Source organism: Hydra vulgaris, chromosome 14, assembly GCF_038396675.1.
Source record: "Hydra vulgaris chromosome 14, alternate assembly HydraT2T_AEP".
Lineage (NCBI taxonomy): Eukaryota > Metazoa > Cnidaria > Hydrozoa > Anthoathecata > Hydridae > Hydra > Hydra vulgaris.
This window is the reverse complement of record NC_088933.1, coordinates 25,755,001-25,779,010: the sequence shown is the minus strand read 5'-3', so window position 1 is coordinate 25,779,010 and position 24,010 is coordinate 25,755,001.

Below are 24,010 nucleotides of genomic sequence, written 5' to 3'. Positions count from 1 at the left end.
GATCCTCGTGTGTTTAGGTGAAGACCACGTAGCCCAAGGTGTTCATTAGACAAATTAGAGTTATCAATAATATTAAATTTAGTTAGTTTTAATTTTTCGGCTAAGTGTAGCGACGTTAATTGAGCTTTAGCATTATCGAAACGACGAATTGGTGTAGATAAAATTATTGAACATGAAGGGTTAGATTTTGAAATGAAGGAAACAAGAACTATTAATTTTGCCAAAGCAGATTCAGATAAATTATTTGTACAATTATTTGTTTCAACATGCAGGATAATATTTGAAGGTTCTTTTTTCAAAAGTGGAACTAGGTTATAATGCATGTCTTCAATGGTAGCACCACTAAATACTATTACTTTCACTTTTCCAAGCTTATGCATTTTTTTTTCGTTAATCCCCATCAAAATAGAGTCTCCACATATTAGCGTCGTTCCTACTGGCCATTTATATTCATCTGTTTGATTATTACGAGGATTGATTATTTTAGTGTCGTTGTTTACTTTTTTTATTTGATTTTTTGTAATTTTTACATTTCCAACCGCTTTTGTACTAAGGGAACATGGAGTCGAATCAACACCATTTGATGAAAGATTTTTATACTTTAAAAAGTCTGACTGATAATTTTTTCTGAGTGAGACGAGTTGATTTGTTACATTTTCAAAATTATTTATTGAATTACGCATTGTTTTATTATTGCTTGAGCTTAAGAATACAGCTGGTTCAGGAATATTATATTTTTTAAAATTTAAATATTTAATGTTTAATTGACGGCGAACAGAAATATACACAATGGAAATACTAACTATTAGAAATATACACAATGGAAAACTAAATGTTTCATCTTTTAGAACCCAGAAGTATGGTAAAAGTTCTATTGTTTCTCAGCGCGTTTATGAATAGAACAGGAGCCTTGCATACATTTTAAATGAATCCAAAAAACTGTATCCTAAAAATCCTTTACTCCATCTTAAACAATATTGATTTAAAAAATTTCTGAAAAATTTTTTATTCTAACTTTTAGACATATTATCCTTACGATTAAAATATTCTTTTAATTATCTTTTTGCAGTTCTGCATGTCTTTGCTTATAATTACTTATATTATGTTTAAAAATTGGTGTCACTCCTTTAATCAGATTTATGTATGAGTGACATTATCCTAAATAAATCATTAACTTCTTATTATAAATAATTTTATGTTTATAACTACCATTATAATATTAGTTATTATTATTTTTTTATTGAAGTTATTGTAAACATACTTATTATTATCATTTCTATAATTTTTATTAATTTTTTTTATCTTATTCGAGATAAAAACGAGCTCTGGACAAATTTTCGCGTCACGGTAAGGAAGGAGGCGGAACTTCCGTTAGCACTTCTTGGGGCACCTAAAATAAAAATTAAAAAAAAAATATATATATTAATATTAATATTATTATTATTATCAAATCTATTGTAAAATGATTTACGGATAATATATAGCTTGTTGTTGTTGTTGTTCGATTTTCTTTATCCTGTTTATGTCTTCATTCGTTAACAAAATTACGTACATCTGTAGACGGACAAGTTGCTATGTTGGCAGCATCGATAAAATCTGATGCTGCCAACATAGCAACTTTGTGATACGCATTGCAATCATGTAATTGTATGTGCCCATCTTTCCCCGAAAGCTTTGAATAACTTTAAAGGTAAAGTAACTAGCTTTAGTAGCTGCAGTTGACTGTGTATTCCTCCAACTTTTGCAGTTGATTGTGTATTCCTCCAACTTTTGCGAAGAGAAAGCAATACATACAAGAAATTATATTAGGGCATTCTGAAGTCATTATCCACAGTTATTTATGCATATGTTTCTCGGACAAAAAGCAATTAACATTCTTACCCTTCTTTAAATGGCCAGAATATGGATATTTTTAATTTGGACCAGGAAACTAATTGAATTTCATTATTTGATATTTATATTGTTCAGTTAGCTGACGTGTTAAAAATGCCCCAATGTCTAGAGGCAAACAGATATCATCTTTTGTCGAGGGTGTTGAGTTTTCTTAATTAATTTCTGCGTTAGTTTTACTTGTAAAATTAGCAGCTTCCACACCAAGTCCAAGTTCAGGAGAAAAAGACTAAGTTTCATTGTAATTTAATAATTATTAGCCCAACCATTAAATGCACAATTAAATTGCTCGGATGATTAAACTGAAGATAAAGGCAAGCTGAAAGGACCAGCATGGTCCTGTATTGGTAGAATTTCAATTATTTTGACAAAATAGTCATCAAAAGAGCTTGCCCTCTTTACCTTGTTGGTTATTGTAGCTAATAAAAATAATTTCATTTAAAATAGTGAAAATCATTTGTTATTTATCATTTACTTATTTAGAATAGTAAGAAAGACACATATTTTTTCAAAATAAGAAACTAATTCATATGAAATTCATTCAGTAACTATTAAAAAAAAATTCTTCGTTTCTTATTTAAATACAACTTAAAGTGTATATAATTGTAATATAAATTGAAGTGTTATAACTTGTTGAAAAATTAATACTTTTTTATCTATCACTGGACTTGCCTTCACAAATGAAAATTATTAAGCTGCATTAGATATCCTGAAACGTAGATACGACAATAAATAAGCTCTCGTTTCATCTCACATGCGTCAACTGTTATCTTTAGAAAGAATCAATAGTATAGATAAAATTGAAAACTTAAGACAAATTTTTAACAGTTTAGAAATTCAAATTAGGAGCCTTAAAAGTTTAGGCATCGGTAGTGATATGTATGGACCCCTGCTCATTCCAATAATCTTAGAAAAAAACTCCAGAAAAACTAACTTTAATAATTTACCGTCAATTTGATAACAACGATAACTGGATATTAAATTTATTATTGATCTTTTAAAAAATGAACTGTGTGCACGAGAACAAACCTTAACTAACTCATTTAATAAATCACACCAATTTTTTAATGCTAAAACATTTCACACTGGTGCAAATAACAGTGAGTCAAATCGAACTTATCCTTCCAATTCATTAAACAGAGAATCACATCATTATAATTCAAGAAAAAATAATACAGGCAAAAGATCCTATTTTTGAGGAAACTAATCTAAGAGATCTTCAAAAATTAAACAAATGCCTATTTTGTGAACAGCCTCACAAATCACAAAACTACCTATCAATAACAAACATTCAATCCAGAAAGAAAATTATCAGTGATAACAACTTTATTTCAAATGCTTAAGAAGCAGATATCTATGTAAACAATGCTTATCTAGAATAAAATGCTTCAAATGTGGTCGACATCATCACGTTGCATTATGTATTGATACACAGAACTTCAACTTAAAAAATCAAGCTGTTGGACAATTAGTTTCAGTTGCAGAGGCTACTTCTGAGGGACATCAATCTATTTTATTGCAGACTTCGTCAACTCAAATTTTAGACATCAATGCCAATTTACATAATTATAGGATTCTTTGCTCGCAGTTAAGTTACATATCTACAGAAATATATAGGAAATTAAGATTTCAAACACTGGGTAAGAAAGAAATTAATATAAAAACATTTGAAAACAATAACACAACAGAAGTTTTGGATAAATTTGAACTAAAAATTAAATGTTAGTTGTTTACACAATATGAATAACTTGTTATGTAAAAGAAATATGTTCCCCTCTCAATGGTCAGTATTCTCAATGGTCAGTATTAATTGGTCAAGCGAAATAGAAGTATAGACACTTAAATAGACTTAAGTTAGCAGACCATAATTTGAATAGTGATAGCAAGAAGATATATGTTCTGATTGGGGCTGAATTTTATTGGCCATTTGTTGAAGACAAGATCATTAGAGGATATATAGGTGGTCATCCAATTGCATCAAAATCTAGTTTGTATTTTTTATTCAGTGCTCCTATTTACATTGATAAACTGAACAACAATGAATTAGGTTCTTGTGTAAACACCACTTACCTCATGTTAGTAGATTCATCTCATTCAAAGTCATGGGTGAAAGATTCCATGGCGTTAATCTAGGGCATAGGTGAATTTAAAATTTCCAAACTTGATGTCATTGAAAATTTTCGACACCCTATTAACTACAATGCCCCAATAAAGAAATGTATTTTTCCCCGCTTAGAGTTAAAAGCAGCCTCATTGTTAACTGAAACTATGTCTTAGTCTTAAAAGAACTTTCCCCAGTTTTTACGTTTAAACACATTATATGCTGGACTGACTCAAAATTTATCATACTTTCATAAAAAAACGTGTACATAAAAATCGAGTAGATTTTAATATCACTCATTGGAAATATGTAGACTTTAATAATAACCCAGCAGATATAGCTTCAAGAGGTACAGACATAGCAAGTTTACGAAATTGTAAACATTGGTTTAATGGACCTTCGTTCCTATGTAACAGCACTAATAATTGGCCAAAATTTGATCAAGCAAATCAACCTACGAATAATTTTAGAGAAATGTTAACTATATTGTTGCTAGTGACACTTCCATTAATTTATACACAATTAACATAAAAAAATTATTTACTATACGTTTTTATTACGTATTATAGCTTTAGCATTATGACTTATTTAAAACTTCAAAAAAAAGGATGCTAAAGAAAATTTTAAAACATCTCCTTTAGTTTCCTTTGAGATTGACGATAGATTGAAAATTCGGAGTCAATATACACAACAAACTGTCACCAGTACAAAGAACTATTAAAATATTCAAAGTAATTTAAATCTAAGCGATTTTGATGGTATTATACGCTGCTATTAGCGTTTAGAAAACGCCCCAATCCCGTTATATATGAAGCACCTTATCTTCTTACCAAAGCGATTCCGAATTTACTGATTTAGTTGTTTACTACCATTAGTCGATAGTCATGCACAACGGTATCAAAGAAACATTTAACCAACTACGTAGTATATTTTGGGTACCAAAAGCTAGAAATTATATTAAAAACTTATTCGACAATATCATATAAGTGATTGGAAGGAGTGCCTTAACCCTTATCCCAAAGCACCCTTTAATCCTTAAGCCGACTAAATGCAGGCCCTTTATACATTAAAAGTATATACGAAAGTAATGTTTTTAAAACTTGGATTTTTTTATATACCTTTTTTTTATGTACTACACGCTCTTTCTTTTAGGATCTGATTCCTGATTCATCAGCTGGATCTTTTGTTCGTAGTTTAAGACGATTCATAGCAAAACGAAAAGCACCTGTGGAAATAATTTCCGACAGCGGGTCGTATTTTATCTCTAAAGTCACTCTTAATTTTATATCATCTCGAGGAATATCATGGAATTTCAACCCTTCCTATGTATGTATGTATGTATGTATGTATGTATGTATGTATGTATGTATGTATGTATGTATGTATGTATGTATGTATGTATGTATGTATGTATGTATGTATGTATGTATGTATGTATGTATGTATGTATGTATGTATGTATGTATGTATGTATGTATGTATGTATGTATGTATGTATTTATGTATGTATGTATGTATGTATGTATGTATGTATGTATGTATGTATGTATGTATGTATGTGTGTATGTATGTATGTATGTATGTATGTATGTATGTATGTATGTATGTATGTATGTATGTATTTTATGGGTACGTGAAAGTTCAAATGTATAAGTGTGTACATATGTTTGTATGTGTGAGTGTATATTTAAAACCAACCGGTTTATTAAAAGACTAAATACAACCAACCTAAACAACAGTACGCAAAAACAGATGAAAAAGAACGTTCCATTCGAACTAAATATGTTATATTCATCACATGAAAAAAATTGCATTTTTTTGTGAAGAATATAACAATATATCAGATGAAGAATATTACAATATTTTCTTTAATGAAGAATGAAATAAACACTTTAATAGCTAAGTACTGAATCTAATAGATAAGATTACTTATTATAAATAAAGTTAATTTGGTAGACCAGTCATATTAAAAAAGTTTTTATGAAGAAGTTTATTTTGAATAATTAAATAGATTGAAGGATTAATGACATTGATAATATAAATTAAAAAAAAATGCATTCTAAAAAACCTCCTTGGCTATTTTACTCACTGCTTTCACCTTAATAGTGGTAAGTGGCAAGTAATTTAAAAATATTTTAATAGATGGACAATATTGACTTGAACAAAGCAAAGTTTTGGCTCTATTTTTAGCGGTTCTCTGTGACAAGACCTCATGGTCTTCTTTGAGTTTCCGCGTTCTTTATCTTAACTTTTAACTGCATAACGCTTTTATTTTGTCTTTTTACTTGTAATTTCCGTTATATATAATTGTATTTTTACGATGTAATAATTAACAAAAAAATAAAAAAGGAAAGAAAAAAGTTAAATCTTAAACTTGATATTATGATAAAAAAGAAAAACATATGTATTAATATCAAGTGTTTGTTGAGAATTAAAAATGCCCTTTTTATTTTTAAAAGTAACATATATAAATTTAACACTTGTTAAAAATATTTAGTAAAGTTAAAATATTTGCAATTACAGTGCACATGTGCGCTTAACAATAAAGTGAAGAAATAATTTCGTATATAGTGCTGGCAATTAAATTAAATTTAAATTATATTTGTATGTCCGTCGTACAGCTGGTTAACTAGGGGCATGCACGTAAGTTGCGTTTGAAAAAATAAAGCATTGAGGGGATTAGTGCACGACCTTATAAAATATACACACAACATTCGGTGTCCCTGGGCGGCTAGGGTCATGGTCGTTTTCGTTTTAACTATGGTTGAAGATCCAAATGAGAAATCTTTATTTATTATTGTATTTAAGACCAAGCGCTGTCGACTCTTTTATATTTAAACTATTTAAAGTGTTATCGTATGCGCTAGACTTTATGGGATGTCCTGGTAGTATAAAAATTAATTCTCGTAACAAATTTTGATAAAACTGTTGTGTGTTATCTGTATATTATATTGCGTATTTTCTTTAATAGACAATATTTTTTATTATAAATAAATATCTTTGAATTGTGCAGCAGTTAACTACACAAATACAAGTAGAGTGGCTGATAAAAATGTCTTTTTTTTGTTTTTCAAGAGAAAAAGATAGGTAAGTACTTAATTTTTCTAACTAGGCATTAAGTTTTAAGTATTTAATTTATATGTTATAGTCCTTAATATCATACAATTATTTTTTATTGTAACATTTCAACTTTTTAAAGTATTGTAATTTTGTTTCCTTATGGAATAAGTCAAAGATTTTATTTTGGTTATCAAGCTGTTTTACTGATTACTTTATATAATCGCTTAGAATTAATGCTGCTTAACACTGCTGTTGCTATTACTCATTCGTGCGCGTTTAACACGGAGTTTTTAGCGTATTTGGCCTTTTAATAATTCTCTTTATACTTTTGACCACGCAATGAGGTATTTTTTAATCTTTATAATCTGTTAATATGTGCCTAATTAGTAATAAGATTGAAAACTTTTTAATTTGATGACTTCTGTAGTAACGGATAAACCTAATGTTGTTTTTAAATTAGTATAGTAACTTTTAAAGTCAGATTTATTAAAAGTTATTTTTAAAGTTACAGACTTTATTTAAATCATGCATTTTATTATTAACACAATTCAAGTTCTTTGTCAATAGTATTTAAAAGTTTAATAATATGTAATTTTTATTTTTTAAAATTAGTAGACCATCGTGGCTCTAGAAGACGATGGTCTTTTCAAAGGTCAAAAGGTCCAATTTTTGATAAAGATGATGTTTATCTCTAAACCATTGCATCTCACACGGTCGACTCTATGTTGCATGTTGCATCAAGAACAAAATCGTTAAATACCTTATTTTAAAGAAATATAAAAATATCTGTTTGCTTCTATAATAAAAAAAACCAGTCGTTTGATTGTTTGTTTTTTTAAAGTAGTTAACATTTATTACGAGGTATGTCATTAAACAAATATTACAAAAATAAGGTTATATTTTAAATGTTTCTAATTTAAATATTTTCTAAATTTATATATTTTATTATATTAATGTGTTATTTATTATGTGTTTATATGTGTTAAGGTTATAGAGTTTATATTTTGTAAATGAGTAAATATCTTTTATATGTGAAGTGTTTCTTTGTTTGTGATATGTTATGTTATGTGTTAATAGTTTGTAAGCTGTTGTTATGTTGTTTGCATGACTTCAAATTATTACGAGTTGGCTTAGTTTTCAACAAGAATGTTGACCTTGCAAGCCAAGTGGTGTACTTTACTATGCGACTTAGCATTGTTGAGAGCAAGAATGTTGTCCTTGCCATTAGAGTCGCGTACTGTCATAATGAAATGCATAAATTAAATCTGTTTGTAATTTGCTACAACATAAAATGTGTTGATATAATCATAAATGTTGTTTGTGTAACTATAAAATATTGTTGAAAGAATGTGTATAAAAGAAATGTTGAAAAGATATATAGTTTTTTAGTATCTATAATTTTTTCAATATATATAATTTAAAGTAAATTTATTGAAAAGATATATACTTCATTAAATATTCATATACTGTTACTTTTAAAGTAAGTTTTGCGGAAAAGATATATACTCTGTAACTTTTCGTTAACAATTTGTGTTTTGTTAATTAAAAAAAATTTGCTTAAAAGATGTATGCTCTGTTCTTTTTTAACATTTTATGCTTCTGATGGTATATAAATTTTGTTAAAAAACGGGCTAATATATATATATATATATATCTATCTATATATATATCTATATATATAGATATATATATATATGCACGCATTTTAATTTTTCTGCATTATATTATTGACCTTTTTTTTTTAGAATATTAAATATATAAAAAATTAAAATAACTCAATAAATTTCAATATTTCCAAGGTTCTTTACTTAAAGCAAATATAGGAGCGTTTATAGAGGTTTTATATTATTTGCTGTGTATTTACTTATTGCAAATCTTGCATTAAACACATGTGAAATTAATGAAAGTGATTTTATGATGGAGGATTTCATTTCACCGTTTAATGCAAGCAGTACTTGCTGAGCAGACAGGTCTTATAATTTATTAAATTTGCTTTATTTATGAGTTTTTATCTGTAAAAGGTTTATATATTTTTAAATTACTTTTTATTGTTTTTTTTTCATTAAATACTCATAATATTTTGTCAATATTTAATAAAAACTCGTAATCTTAAATATATGACATTACTCATTTAAAAATATTATATCAATTTATTAATAACTTTAGTTTTTGATAGAAAAATGCAATCTTAACACATTGCTATTACTTAAAACACATCTAATTTAAAAGACTGATAGTAGAGGTAGAATATATTTAGATTGTTATTTTATGCTCTGTTTTATTTGCTTACACTTTATTTTAGATAAATTAAAGAAACAAAACTAAAAGTTTAACTTTTATTATATTAGACATTGTTTTTACAAAATACTTTGATGCTTAATTATGTCTAATAATTTAAGAAGTAAAATTATTAGACTTCCTCGAAATGAAAGAAACCAGGTTTGGCAAGATAAGTGAGCCGTCGCCGAAATGAAGTAGATGACCTTGGGTGAGCTGAGATAAATCGTCGTCGAAATGAAAAAAATGAGCCTAGGCAAGTTGAGACAAATTGTCGTCGAAATAAAAGAGATGAGTCAAGGAGAGCTGAGATCAATCGTCGCCAAACCGAAAGAGATGAGCCCATGTGAGCTGAAATAAATTGTAATCAATATGAAAGAAATCACGTCAGAACTCAATAGGTATAATATGCATCGCATATCAAGAAATAATGTTGCTATAGCAATTAACTACTTCGGAGAATTAAACCATATTTGTCAGGATTGTGGTGCGAAGAAGTTTTTAAATGAAACATTTTTTGTACTACTGTTCAGGAAAAGCTCCTCTTTCTCCATATCCACCATTGTTAACTGATTTAATAACAGGAAGCCATATTGATCATGCTGTCAATCAAATTTTTTTTAAATACATAAAGAGTTATAATTTCTCTTTATCTTTTTCTTCCTTTACCGCCAAAATAGCTCTTCCCTTCTGTTTAAGGGTCTGTGAGCAAATTTAGCATGTGGGCAAATTAAGCAAATTGAACAAATTTAGCATTGTGTTAGAAATTTAAGGCCTAAAAAAGGTGTTCTGCCAAAATATTGTCAGTTATATATCTATGACCCTAATGCAACAGTGCTGTTTATAATGGAGCAACCTGGTAATGATGGTTGTATAAATGAGTTAATGCAGCTCTTGCAAACTTAATTAATAATAAAAAAAAACCATTTGCCTTTGCATTTAAAAACATGGCAGAAGTAGAGGATGAAAAAATTCGCCGAGCAGCTTTAAAAGGTAAACCAACTTCTGTTGTCAAAATGTCTTTGCTTGAAGGTCGTGATAGACGCCGAAATTATCTTCCTTTCAATAAGGAGTTTGCTATTGTGTTTGTGGGAGATGATGGTGCTCCCCCTGCATCTAAGGAGATTGTTTTATACCCTCGAGGTCAGCCTTTGAGAACAATTTCGTCTATGGATAGCACAATCAATTAGGGGAACAACCCTGATTGTGCAACTCGTGTTAAAAACCGTGTTACTTTGTCTCATCATTGAAATTATAGGCTTACTGTTAAGACAAACTTTTAGTCCTTTATTCTGTTGTAAGAAGCTTTTCAGCAATATTTCGTTAATGCCTATGTCAAAATAGAGAGACAACGCCTTGCTTTTATTAGAAACAACCAAAACAAACTCAGAAGTAAACAATACGATGAATTGCATTAACTGTACTAATAATCCTAATGTAGATCCAAGCCGTGTTTTTATATTGCCCTGTTCATATGTTGGTAATCCAAGAGCACTAAAAGAAAACTTTGAAGATGCGATGAAGTCATAGGAAATATAGTTTACCAGCCCTATTTGTTACTTTTACCTGAAATCCAAAATGAAGAGAAATAATAGAGAATTTAAACCTGGCCAATTTAAAAACTGCTAATGACAGACCTGATTGAGTTTGTCGGGTGTTTAAAATAAAACTTAAATCTTTCTCAAAGGATGGTTTTAAGCATGGAGTCATAAGCAAAGTTATAAGTCATGTGCAGGTTATCGAGTTTCAAAAAACGTGGTTTGCCACATGTACATATTTTATTGCACTTTGTAAATGCTGATAATTTAGAAACTTGGAGATTCCCATTAGTACAGTTAATTGACATCGTTGAACTTACCTATATTATACAGTATTACATTAAATAGTTGTAATTATTATGTTTTTTATATAGTGTCCAGTCTATTGATGTGAAATGTCAGTGTGAGTTTATGTTGCTGGCTTCCTTATTGTGTTAGTGGATTAGAAAGTTCTTTAAAAAAAAAAATAGAAGAGCTTAAAATATTTTAGGAACATCTGCCAGCTAAATCATTACATTTGTATGATAGTTTCAAAAGTTTAAATTTTGAACTTTTGAAACTATCATTTGATTGCTAATATCTACTTTTAAAATTACATTTTAAATAACAATGCAATAATAAAAATTAATTTTGAACTATTTTTAGCGCTAATATATTTTTATATAAAATAACTTTTTGATTGGAGAGTTTCTAATTATTTCTGAAAGAAAAACTTACACAGTTTTTTTGATTTTTACTTTATTAGCAAATCATGAAAAGCTTGTCAAAGTTTAAAACAAGAAAAGACACCTTAAATCTTTATGAAAGTCATAACGTCAAAAAAGCACAGAAAGATTTTTTCACGAGGCTTATATGTCCGAAGAGTTTTTTACACAAGGCTTATATGTCTGATTGTTGCTCCAGGACAAACTCTTTAGTTAAACAATCTTTTTACCTAACAAGCTTAGATTTCATCCCAGTCCACAGTGGAGTATTTATTCGAAAAAGTTGATCAAAAGTCGATTTTCAAAATTACGTCTCTCTCCTATACCCCCCCCCCCCACACACACACACCTTATTCGAGTAATCGTGATAATGAATTCAATTGTTTTTCAACGTTCCTGTTGACGTGCATTATTACAAATCGTTTTTTGAGTTTGTGATTAGTTACAAATTTTAAAAATCATAATGGATATTGAAACAAAAGGTAAGCTCATACTTTTGGTATACTTATTTTCTCTATTTTATATGTTACTGTCACATTTCTTAACAATTATATTTGATGAAAAAAACTTAACATTGTTTTTTGTATACACGATATTAAAATGTGTTTTTGAATGTCAATCAAGCCTTATTAAGCTACGAGCTTGTGCTTCACGTAAAGCTTAGATATTTTATTTCCCACTTTAAAAAAAAAAAGTTGCGCATCTACACTCCCTAAAATTTTTAAAATTTTTTTAGTCAATAAGGCAAAAACATTTTTTTTGTGATTAAAACTTTTATTTAATTTAATTCATATTTTTATTGTAGAACCTCAAGCTATCACAATAGAGATGACTAGACGATCACTTTATAAAGTCTTAAAGCAAAGTTCCGAGAAAAAAAAAAGTTCGTGTTTTTATTAGAACACCTTGAAAACATAACCAAATAACCTGTAAATCAAGGAAATGCAGTAAAAACCATTTTTACCTTTTGAGTTCCAATTTAAACAAAAATAGGAAGACGCTAGCCGTAAAAGAGAGCATTTTTTAAAAAATAACGAACAGTGGCTCAATATCACCATAGCTCTACCAACTTAGACGGTAGCAAAGCCCGGCCGACCGTCAAAAAATTTTTGTAAACCAAGTTCACCAACGAGAAGGCAAAAAACAAGGGTTTTAAAGGAACATATACCTTGTGAGCAGTTGATGTATGCTGCTCAAATAAATCACGTGCTGCAGGGAACAGTGACGCGTCTAACGTTATAAAGGAAATTCTATTTACACCCATGAAAGCCAAAGAAAATTGAAAAAGTGACACATCTATTCAAGATATCATTAAAAAGCACATACCATCAGAAGCGTTGTCAATTTTGTGGAAGCTGATATGACAAAAAAATAATATGAAATTATTCATGCAACCAACATGAATATCTATCTATGTTATTCACTTATAAAAAAAGCCAAAGAGGAATGCCATCCAACAAAAGAATTGATAACAGTTACAGAAACTTGTTCAGAAGTTAAATTACAAGATCTTCTGGATCACACGTCTAGGTGATTATGTTATTATTTGAATGAAGTTGTTGAAACTTTAAATGAAAAAGAAAGAAATAATTTAGAATTGATTTCGAAATGAGGTTGTGATGGCTCAAAATTTCAAAACAGCGACGATAGCGACGCTAACATATTTCAAAGTTCTTTTGTGCCCTGACGGCTCATATGCCATATTGGTTACCAAAAGAAGGTGTTTTGGCGAATCCCAGCATCACCATCTACAAGGTTTTGCCGACCATCAAGAATACGTTTTATTCGGGAGAGCAACGACGAAACGAATGATGAAATCGAATACGTAGAGAACCAAACAGAAAGCCAAAGAAAAAAAGTGAAATAATAAACGGTTTTGGTAGTAAATTTCAAATAAAGCATATATTACTTTTTACTATGATTGATGTAAAAGTTTGCAATGCTGCTACAAATACGACATTAACAATGAGATGCTCTATATGTGGGCAAACTTCAAAATATTTTAATGAATTGAATAAAAAAACAGCAAACAAGCCGTGAAACACTGAAATTTGGGCTATTATTACTGCACGCAAGAATCAGATTTTTTGAATCCTTGCTGCATATATCGTATAAAATATCAATAAAAAAATGGCAAGCAAGTACAGAAAACAATAAAAAAAATAGTAGCGGAAACAAAACAAAAAGTTTAAAATGCCTTTAAAGATAAATTAGGACTGTTGGGTAATAGAAAGTGTAATAAAAATTAATTTATAAATATCTTTGTTAAAACTTTAAGTTTCTTAAAACACCGAAAGAAATGTTACGTAACTGTTACATATGTTAAAAACTATTAAAATAAAAAAAATTATAATTTTAAAGTATATCAAATTAATTATAAACCAAATGCCAAGAATTTTAAATTGATTAATTTTCTGCTGTTTATTAAAGTTCATTAATGCAAAAAGACCAAATTAAAAACAAGTTTAGATATAGTCGGGTGTGGAAAGATTTATTATGAATCGTATCGTACATGACTGCTAGTTTAATTATAATAAAATTAGTATAGGGGAAGTTGGGGCATAGTGGATCGGATTTCTTTACTTTTTAAATTGAGCAAAAGTTAAAATATGTACTTTATTTTTTTAAAGGCAAAATGATTCATAAATATGTCCTTGATGATAAGAAATCACTAAAACTAAAATATTTGTTATCTAACGGCTCACAGAAAGGTTTAAAGTGAATTGTTTTACATGATTCACTGTGCCCCAGTACTGGGGCACAGAGAACAAATGAACACAGCCGTGAATCAATGATAGTGAATAGAGACATAGCCAAATAACTTTGAGGCTGAGGGAGTAAAGATACTGCACATTATACTTTTGGCATACTTTTATTAATTAGATTAGTATAAAATTGACATAGTAAACATTTTAAAAATTGGAAAGAAAAAAAAGAAATTCATTGATAAAATAAAAGCATTTTATTGATAACAAAACTTATAAAAATACTAAAAATTAAAAACTTGTTCAAATATTATTATTTATAACTTAACACTATTACATTCAATTTCATGTAGTTTGTTAGTTAAAAATGCATGGATTTAATCTTTAGGATCATTAATAGGCCATAGTTAATTAACCGATTCACTGTGCCCCACCAATACATATTAAGTTTAAGTCTAATTTCTTATGGCACGAGTGTTGGTAAAGGAAAAGCTAAACTACTAAAAGTAAGCATAAATATCAATAATCCGAATGAAAAACTTCAACTTATAAAACTATTTCAACAGCGATCTCCATAACAAACATTAGGAATGCAAGAAAATTTACTTTAATTACATAGAAACAAAAATTACCAACCAAAAACCGGTAGTCAAAAATTATGTGGTAAAAACTATGAGTAAAGATTGCTCATAAAAGAGCAAATAAAATTATTACATTATCTAGATTAACAAAATTCTAATCTTTGAGAAATGCCTCTTATTCAGTTTACCTCTCAACCCACTGTACCACAACTTCCCTACAACAAAAACCTTATGTTAATAATATTATTCCTATTTTTACAGGTGCACAAAATTGGTTATAATTTGTAAAAATAGAGATCTTAATATGAACCCTGTTGAAATTTGAACAAAGAATATCATTTGATTTGTAATCATTTTAAAGATACAATGTAGTATTTAACAAACAATGGAAGAAAACGTCTTCTTTAAAATGTTATCTCTACAGTATTTAATTTTATAAATCCACTATAAGAAATCATTTGCCTTCAAAAATTAAAAAAATACAAAATGAAAACAATATCAGCAAAATTGAAAACACCCTAACCAATGAAGGAAGTGTATACATAAAAAAGTACGGAAAAGTTCTAAATTCGTTTAGAACTTTTCTGTACTTTTTTTGAGATTTATCTAGAAACTTTCTTTCCAATGATTAGCCAAAAAACTTTACTAGTCAAATAAAAATGAGTCACCGCCAAAAAAAAAGGAAACCGTTGCACAATATCAGATAAATTCCTTGGGTTACGAGTTTTTTTTTATTGCCCACAAACTTAAGATTTTTTTGTAATATCTTTTCTTTACCGAATACATTGAAATTGTTTCTAACAAGAGCTTATGGAGATATGCAAACTGAATTCCCAGAAAAATTGTTTACTTTAGTGAAACTTCATGTTAATAATATGAAACAACAAGATCGTAATTGCATTTTAGTATTAGATAAGATAGCACTTAAACAACACTTGTATTATGATAAAAGTGTTGTTTAATATGTTGTTTTAAAATAAAGAACAAGAAACCACTGAATCAGGCACTGGTTTTTATTATCCGAGGTATTGCTACTAAATGGAAACAACCAATTGCTTTTTTTTTCAGTAACGCAAATGTTTCAAATGTTTATTTTACTTAGTTCGTTCAAGAAGCTATACTAAGAGTTAAGGACTATGGATTGTTAGTTTGGTGTATTGTGTGTGATCAAGGACCAAATAATAATGCAGCATTTAAAATCCTTACTTTTTTAAAAATAAAATCTTAAATTTAACTTCCGTCTTTCAAAAGTATCCATATTATCTTTGATCCCCTCATCTAATTAATACTGTTTGCAATAATCTTATGCGACGTAACATTGATACTGATGGTAACATAGTTTTATGGCATCACATTTGAATGCTGCATGAGATGCAATCCTACCTGTCTGGCACTAAAATTGACAAACAAACATCTCAATCCTGGAGCATTTCAAAAAATGAGAGTTAATTTAGCCACGCAAGTATTAAGCCATTAGGTTGCCACAGCATTGTCTTTGCGTGTCTCTGCAAATATATTATCGTCAACAGTAAAAGCAACTGCTCAATTTATTGAAAAAATGGATTTTCTTTTTGAGCTATTAAATTCAAGAAAGCTTCGTGGTGATAAACCTGCTTGTTGTGCTATAACAACTAATGGAAATAACATAGTTTTGTTAAGAGAACTCCAAACTTGGATTAAGAAATATAAGTTTTATGATGTCCAATCCTAATCTGAGATATTCACTGTGAGTTAAATTTTAAAATTAACAGTATACTGGAATTGTGTTAGGAGCTTTACTTGAAAGGATTTCCTTGTGTTTTCAGATCTCGCTTCATCACGATTGTTTAGAAAGTATTTTCGGAACTATACGGAACAAAGAGGATGGAATGACAGACCGACTGTTAGGCAATTTCGAGCAGCTTACCAAAATGCCCTTTTGTAGTTGTCAGTAGAAACTCGCAAGTCTAATAGCAATTGTCTGGCAGAAACAGATTTTAGTGTGATTTTCGATATAAATTCCTTATTTAAAGATTCACACACAAAGAAAAGTAACTAAAAAAGATTGTCTATCTTTTAAAGACAATAAAAAAACTAATTTTCTTTTAAACAGATTTCCTGTTACAATTCTTATGAAACAATCTATTGGACAGCCGCATATATATTTTTCTAGCTTGTTTATAAAAAGAGTCTGTGTCAACAATGCAAGGTAGTAGTTTGCAGTGAATCAATTTATATTACAATTGCTGTTAAGCATGGTTTGGAGGCCAGTAATCCAAAACAAACATCCAAAATTGTTATCCAAATTTATCATTACCAACTATGAAATAAGTCAAATTTCCCCTAGAACGACAAATTGTACTTCTGTAGTAATAGGAGACAAAAAGATTCGTGTTCAAACCCGCACATGTTATATACGCTAAAAGAAACTTTCGAGAAGTTTGAGCTAAACCATTCAAATATTAAATAAGGTTCTATGTGTATCATCAATTCGTCAAAACGTATGTGTTTGTATGTTGCATGAAAACATGCGTTTTGCTCTTGAATCACTCTCGTGGGATTCAGATGTATTTTTTGCAATTAAAATAAAAAAACTGTTTTATTCTGAAATTTAATTATAAAAAACCAACAAAACAATGTTTCAATGCCATTTGAAAGGAATGCACCGTTTATAGCGTTTTTGATAAATGGTTACTTCGGTTCGAACACTTTGAGTTAGACATTTCGGGGAACCAATAGCAGAAACCTCAAGCAAGTTCGTATATTAAAATAGAAAAGGTTAACAAAGAAGAAAAACCAAAAAAAAGAATTATATAAATATCATTACTTCCACGTTTTATACGCGTTGTAGCGTCTCAAAACGTGAAAGTAATGACAAGCGTTGTAGGTGAGCTGCTTTCGCCGAAAATTGCATAATAAAAAAGGAATAAAAACTCATAAATTTACATAATTAGATGATTAAATTGAGTCATAAATATGATTAAAGGACCAATAGAGCGTTTGGAAATATTTCTTTTTCAACAGCATTTGTTTGTTTTAACTTTAAATTTACTTTTTTTCCGTGTTTCTATTTGTTTATTAAATGTTGTACTACCAGGGAATCCCACAATCCTCTGTAAACAAATTACATGTTTTTACGCGAGTCCACAGCGCCTAATCAAGACCTACAAACCATCTTATCTAAATAGTGAATGTTAAGTTCTGATTGCTGCTATTGCTTCTTGCTTTGTTTATTGAAAACTCTCTGGAATATTTGTTATATTCGGAATATTTATTCTTCGGAATATAATTTATTAATCCAGAATATTTTTTCCCCGGAATATTTATTATACTGGATTTTCCAAATGTATTTTTTTTTCTTTTTAAATATTTTCAGCTACTTTTGTTGCAAGTATATTTTGTTCTATTATATATTGTTTTAATATTTACATTTTAAAGTAAAAATATACTGAATTTTCTTAATTATTATTCTGATCACTCACATCGGGTCAATTTATGAATTGCTAAACATGTGGTGGCACATGCTACTCCATATTGCACTCATGATGGATTTAGTGAGTGTCATCAGCATATGCGAGGTCAGGGTTTTTTCCTATTAATTCAAAGCTCCCAGCGAGAAAATCAAATTTATTGGATATTTTATTGGAGAAAAATGTTTTAGGTTAACAGGGAGTTATATAAATGTTTAAAATATTCCCATATTTTAGCAAAAGAAGGGCAGTAAGCAGATCTAAAGATTGTCCTCAATTTTTGCGCAAGTTTAAAAACAACATTTGTTGTTTTTAAAGAGCTGTTGCCATGTGCTTTTGGTTAGCAAGGCCGCAGAAGGTAGACTATTGTGTAGAAATCTAAAGGGGATGTTTTGTATCGCTTCATATGCGTTTGAAGTTAAGTTTTTTTCCAAAAAAGTTTTGGGTTCAGAAAAGTTCTGCTGATACGACGGTTTTTTGTTTTTTGTCACTTCAAAGTATAAATTTTTGGTTGATTTTATTAGGGTGTTAAATAGGGATTCGTATTTGCCTAATATTTTAATTGTCGTTTTGTAGTATTGAGACATTTTTTTGTCCCAGTTATTTAGAAAAGTCTTTTGCTTTAAAGAATTTCAGTTTTGGTTTTGTTTAGTAAATTTTATAAGTGAGCTTGCCAACCAATACCTTGAAAAGTAGTAAATTTGTGAATTTTGTTCTTTTCGCATTCGCAAAGTGCAAGCATTTGCTCCTTCGATAATAATATTGCGAGACCCCCGCTTTTGACGGGTAAGTAAAGTGTCTCTCATTTAACCGGGTAAAAGTTGCTCTTTTGCCACAGATTAACGAAAATGGCTTTATGCAAACACTCTATTACTCAACCAAGAATGGGAAACACATCTGCCAAAAAACACTTTTGAAATTGCTAGCATATTTATCAAAGTAGTTTTTTCCCTAATTGACAAAGTACGCAGCCCCAAAAACTTGACCTATTTCTCTACTTTGTTTAAAGCTACTATACAGTTAAAATAGGTAGTTTTGCTCAGTCTGGTATAAAAAGCAACGCCTAATACTTTGAAACCAGTGCTAGTGTTTTACTCTATGTCATCCAATTCCCAGTAAATTTGGATCAAAACCCCATGGAGCTAGACCCTTGGTTTTAGAGGCGTTGATTACTAAACCACTTGCTTTTTTCAATAATTTTACGATTACCAACAAGAAACAAAAAAGAAACAGATACCGACACTTCTGAATATAAGGTGTTATTAACAGATAAAAATTTTTCTCCGAGGTTGAATTTTTAGAGAATTTGTTTTATTAATTGGCTATAGTCAATTAATAAAATAAAACTAAATAGATCTTTAAATTTTGCGTAATATGACCACGTACTAAGTGTAAACTTGAAAAAATGTTATTAACTGGAATACGCGGTTTTTGAAAATAAATTTTTGTTATGTAAAATATAATAGACACGAAAATATACCGAACAAAAACTTCAAGTAAAAAACCCTTTATCGCGGTAAAATACATGCAAAACATCTAACTAAAATGTGTAATAACAACGATTTAGATCCCAAAACACAATATATTGAGTGTAAACTCTATAAACTATTTACTGGTATATCATTTAAGTCTCTTCTATCAGTAGGTAAAAAATCTACATTTAGATCGAACTCAAGATAATTTGGATAGATTTCAGGCAGAAAGTCTATATCTGGATATAGAATATCCTGAGTCGGAATTGGGAGATGTCTAGTTAGCAAAAGGAAGACAGCTGCAAGACATTAGTATATAGCTTTGCCTTCAGTCTTTTAATAGCCTTCCCAGCCTGCTAATTAGACCCAGGATATTTTTGGTTCAATCCCAACCCTTAGCCTAATATAAGTTTTTGTTGTAATATATAAAACTACTTACTATTGTTTTATAAAACAAACACGCTTAAATAACAAACTTTCAAAAATAATCACTAACTTTATATATTGTCACTGGAAACAAAACTAAAAATATAAGTTTTATAAAGTAAATCATAAGTTTTGATTTTAAAATTTTTGTCAATTTATTTTTTTTGAAATATATATATATATATATATAAAAATATAAACTCAGATTTCCTCGTATTGCTTAATGAATTTATGAATCGGTTTGCAAATGAAGATATGTTTCAATTAAAAATCAATAATGTCGATTTGCAGGGTCCTAATATATAATTTTTCAGATGTCCTTTAAGAATTCCTTTGCTTGCCAGGTGGGGAAATTAAGGTAATCCTATAAGCAGCACACTTACTAGTATTATTAGAACCTTTATCAGCCATAATTGATGAATAAAGAGAGAATTTAGTAACATATATAATCCAATGTTATTACCTTTCATGACATTTTATGAAAGAATTAGATGTAACTGATCTAGGAACTTCATTGTATTGGGACGCTTTTACTCAGACATTGTTGCACTTTGCAATTCTAAAACATTTTTTGTTTCTATATAAATTTCAGAGCAGTAAAGTATTCCTTAGAGACTGTTTTTAAAACGACCAGATTGATTTAAGCAAATTTTTCTTTGTCTGGAAAGTGAACTAATCAACAATTTAAATATTTTTGAAAAAATACTAGGAGAAACATAAAATCTATCAGCTAGGTCATTGCTTGAAAGTCCAAAGAATAATTTTATCAGAACAAGTGAAAATTTATCTTGTACACATAATTTTTGGCATCTAAGACGTTTTTTTTGATTTCTTTTTGTTCGGGTTTTTCTTAGGAGTCTCATTTCAGTTTTATAATTAAATTGAAAATGTTAAAGACATAAACGAAAGAAATGTGTCGAAGTTACACTTCTTGTCAGTCGTTAATAACTGTTTGTAAAATTTCCAAATTAATCTTTGTAATTTTTCAACAGCTTATTATAAGTTACTAATGATAAAAAAACTGGGTATTGAGCTTGAGAGAACTCATTAAGATTAGAAAGTAGAATGATATAATTTTCATTTCTACTACTTTTACTACTACTGGTACTGGTATAATCATAAATGATGTTTTTTGTCACCTTAAGTCCAAAAAACATTCAATGCTGTTTTTTGAACTGAAGTTGACAATAAGTAACGAGGAACAAGAACATGACTGTTTAACAGGAAAAATGTCCTGAGTTGAATCAACTATGGTATTACAGTATGTAGTTGAGTTTACGTTTGGTTGATATTTTTTAAGTAATAGCTGTGTTGAGTCAGTATTTATTGTACTATTTCTATTTAGAGGTCGAGAGCTAAGGTAATAATGAGAAATTTAATGTCTAGAATACACCATAGTTTTCAGTAGGATAAAGACTCTGTAATGTAAGCTCTTTATCTTAAACTAAAGTAAGTTAAACTAAATTAAAATTAAGCAAGAGTAATAAAAGTTAAAATTCAAAAAATTTTAATTTTAAAATAAATACTTCAGTTTGAAAAAAATCTTCATTAAAAATAACTTGATTCTTTCATAAAAGGTATCATCTTTAAAGTTTGTTTATTCGAAATTTTTTTGTGTTACATTTTCTAGGAAATTCGCAATTTCCGCAAGTTTGATTTTGTTCTATAATATTCCCCATTACTTTTGCATATCTTAGAGGCAACGCCTTTGTGATTATTTTTTATTTAGCGCCAATTAGGGACAAGGGCTTCCAATTTTTGCATTTAGTGAGATCTTCTTGTTTAGGAACCAGTGAAATTTTTGAATTTTGCATAGAGTGACTGGTTTTATTCTACACAAAAAACATTTCAAAGGCATGTTGTAAAAATTTTGTTTCTAAAATGTTTTAAAATGTTTTGTAAAAATCTGCTGGAAATCCGTCGTATCCGGAAATTTTTTATTCTTAAATTAAAAAAAGACCTTAGTTTCATACCGGTTAAGCTGGTGTTTAAAAAATGGTTTTCATAAAAGTTTCAATGTTTAGTGATGTGTGACAAGACATAGTTTTGGTTGTCTTTGCATAATTTAGTTTTATTGTAAATGTTTTTATAATATGATGCAAAGGAGTTAAGTATTTTACCAGGATTACTCGTCAGTGTGCCGTCATTATTGCGAATTTCGGTAATTGACTTGTTCCGCTGTTGATTTTTTTCGATATTATACAAAAGTTTTGGAAGTTATTTTTCTTATTCAGTTAGTTTTTGTTTCGTGCAAATAAACGCCACGGGAAACTGGAGCAAAAAAAGAGCATCACGTATTATTTTTTTGCTATCTAAAATCGGGTTCACGTTTTGCCACTCATGCTGGATTTTGTTTTTAATCCTTTTAACTTTTTTTTTATATTTCGCACTTTCCTGTATCGGTTTGTGTTATAATTCAGTCGTTAAAAAAAGTTTGCATTCGTCCCACCATTATAAAATATAATTATATGACCGTTTTTTTGTTTGCCAGCCTTGAATTAAGAGTTTAATTTTTTTGCCTATGAACCTCTCTTTCCAAGAAGGAACATCTTAATTTCCAGCAACCTGATCCTCTTCTAGTTTGATTATAATTGATAGTTGTTGTCACAAACATGTTGTCGGAAAAAGGGTTGGTGTGAATTTCAGTATATGTTGTTTTTTTGGCGACTTTATCAGAACAATAGATATGATCAAATCAACATTTACCGACTGATTTCGCCATGTTAATTCTTTTTTTGTGGGAAACTTACAAAGAAATACATCTACTAGGTTATACTTACCTTAACAGAACCTTAGTTTAATAATGCCGTAGGTGTGATTTTAGGCAGTTGACGCAACAAAGAAGGGAAAATAACGATGCTGTAAAAAGCCTTAGAACGGAATTCTCCGCAAATGTTTGTTATGGAAAACCCTGTTTTGCGTTCTGACTTTTTTGATCAGCTTCAATTTTCAGTTTAAAGTTGTCTCTCCAACGTGAGTTTTTATTTTTTAAAACTTGGTGTCAAATAGTTAATGTTTTGCTGAGTAAAAATGAATGTAACTAGTTAATATTTTTTTTTTTGGTTTATTCTGTGTTAAATATTATGGTATATATAATAATATAGTATTCAAAAAATAGTTGATACAGCTAATGTTGTTAAAAATGATGATGTTGAAAATGTTAAAGCAGAGGAAATAACACGTCGTTGTTTGGAAAGTGACAGTTCAACAAAACCAAAAAAACTACGAGTTAGAGGTTCAGATACAATATCATCTCTCATGCAACAATCCGCAACTAATGCAGCATTAAAAAAAGATGATTTAAAAATTTGCTTTAAAACTATATAAGGAACAAATGGAAAATCACTCTTTGTTATGACCCATCAACAAAACATTTATTTTGCTATAATGGAGCAGTTGCAAAATCAGACTTTAATGCAGCATTAAAATTATGAGCAATTAATGTTATCTTTAACGCAAACACTACAACAACAGACTCAACTGTTTTCTGCATTAGTTGAAAAACTAAAAATATAAGATATAAGTTTGTTTAAATATAATAAAATATATATATATATATATATATATATATATATATATATATATATATATATATATATATATATATATATATATATATATATATATATATATATATATATATATATATATATATATATATATATATATATATATATATATATATAAATATATATATATATATATATATAAATATATATATATATATATATATATATATATATATATATATATATATATATAAATATAGACATATACATATATATTTATATGTATATATATATAAAT